This window comes from Myotis brandtii, unplaced genomic scaffold (assembly GCF_000412655.1).
Source record: "Myotis brandtii unplaced genomic scaffold, ASM41265v1 scaffold105, whole genome shotgun sequence".
Lineage (NCBI taxonomy): Eukaryota > Metazoa > Chordata > Mammalia > Chiroptera > Vespertilionidae > Myotis > Myotis brandtii.
Window position 1 is genome coordinate 5,835,706 of NW_005353538.1, and position 2,200 is coordinate 5,837,905.

Consider the following 2,200-nt stretch of genomic DNA (forward strand, 5'->3'; position numbering starts at 1 on the left):
GTTGATCCATTTTAAATTAGTTTTTGTGTAAGTTAGGGGGTCTAATTTCATTCTTTTGCATGTGGATGTCTACTTGTCCTAAGCACCATTTTTGAAGGGACTATTTTTCCCCATTAAATGGTCTTGGGACCCTTGTCAAAAATCAGTTGACCAAATGTATGGGGTTTGTTGGAACTCTTCATTGAATTCAGTGGTCTGTATGTCTTTCTTTATGCCAGTACTACACTGTCATGATGATTGTAGCTTTGTAGTAATATTTGAAATCAAGAAATGTGAGACCTCAACTTTATTCTTTTTTCAATATTGTTTTTACTATACAGAGTCCATTGAAATTTCATATAAATTTGAGGATCAGCTTTGCCATTTCTGAAGAAAAGGCGGTTGGAAATTTTGATAAGAATTGCATTGAATTTGTAGATCACTTTGGGTAGTATTGCTCTCTTAGCAATATTAAGTCTTTGTGATGATTACTTGGATGTGTCAACTTAACTGAGCTGTGAGGTGCCCAGACATTTGGTCAAACATTATTTTGTATGTAAGGGTGCTTCTGGATGAGATTAACATTTGAATCAGTTGCCCTCCCAAATGTCTGTGGGCCTCATCAATCAATTGAAGACCTGAATAACAAAAAGACTGATTAAGAGGAACTTCACTTGACTACTGAGCTAGGACATCAGTTTTCTTCTGCTCTCACACTGGAACTTATACCATCAGTTTTCCTGGTTCTCAGGCTTTCTGACTTGGAAATGACACCACTCACTCTCCCTCCGAGGTCTCCAGCTTGCTAACTGCAGATCTTGGGACTTCTCAGCCTCCATAATTGCAAAAGCCAATTCCTTACACTACATTAATTTACCCCCACACACAGGAAACTGGGAATCCAGGGCTCCTTTACACACACACACACACACACACACACACACACACACACATCACACATCCCGTATTGGTTCTGTTTCTCTGGAGAAATTTGACTAATCAGTCTTCCAATCCAGGAACCTGGATATCTGTCCATTTATTTAGGTTTCCTTTAACTTCTGTCTCAATGTTTTGTACTTTTCAATGTATAAGTATTTTACTTCCTTGGTTAAATTTATTCCTAGGTATTTTATTCTTTTGGATAGTTGTAAATGGAATTGTTTACTTAATTTTCTTTTCAGATTGTTCATTACTGCTTTATAAAAACACAACATTTTCGCATGTTGATCTTGTTTCCTGCAAAATTACTGAATTTGTTTATTAGCTCTAGTAACTTTTTTTGTGTGGGTTCTTTTGGATTTTATATATTATGTCATCTGTGAATAGAGATAGTTTTACGGTTTCCTTTTCAATTTGATGCCTTTTATTTTTCTTGCCTCATTGCTCTGGCTAGAACTTCTAGCACAGTGTTGAAATAGCATTGGTGAAAGTGGGCATTCTTGTCTTGTTCCTGATTTCAATGGGAAAACTTTCAGTCTTTCACCATTGATGCGATGTCAGCTGAGAGTTATTTCTGTTTGTTTGTGACTTGTCAAGGCCCTTTATCATGTTGATGAAATTCCCTTCTATTCCTAGTTTTCTGTTGGTTTTTGTCATATGCTTTTTCTGCATCATTCAAGATGATCTTGTGTTTTCCCCTCCTTCATTCTGTTAGTGTGGTATATTACATTGGCTAGTTTACTTACTGCTTTTATTTTATCCTGACGTTTAGTGCCCTTTCTAATCTAATCCCACATCACTTCTCTGGTCCCTGTTATTTATCAAAAGTAGAAACAACACACTGAGGCCCACCTAATAATAACTTAAAATTTTACTGTCGTCGGGTTTCTGAAACTCTAAGCATGTAAACTTGATTTCTTAAATCTTTCCTCATACTTTTCTAGTTTCTCAATTAACCTTAGCAATATATTGCAAAAAACGGCATTTTCTTTAATCTTTGAAGATCCATTTCAAATGACCTTCCCAACCTAATTTGTATTTGGTTTGGTCATGTAGTCAAAGAAATGAAAAAATGTTGTCTTAATGTCTTCTAAAGTAAGAAAAAGGCAAGATGCAGGACATGATGGATAGTGTGAAGATATATTCATGTGCATAGACCAGTGATGGCGAACCTTTTGAGCTCGGCATGTCAAAATTTTGAAAAACCCTAAACTCTGGTGCCGTGTCACATATAGAAATATTCATAATTTTTTTTTTGATATTTGCAACCATAGTAAAAAAA

The 2,200-nt window shown here is 35.6% G+C and overlaps 1 protein-coding gene across 1 annotated transcript in view; it reads left to right on the top strand.

The window, feature by feature from the left end:
* Positions 1 to 353: 353 nt before the first annotated feature.
* USP28 (ubiquitin specific peptidase 28) overlaps positions 354 to 2,200 on the top strand; it is a 63,680-nt gene continuing 61,833 nt past the window's right edge. Inside the window, exon 1 of the mRNA XM_014539465.1 lies at positions 354 to 377. The gene's annotated coding sequence lies outside the window, so the exon portion shown is untranslated. The remainder of the gene's footprint in view (positions 378 to 2,200) is intronic.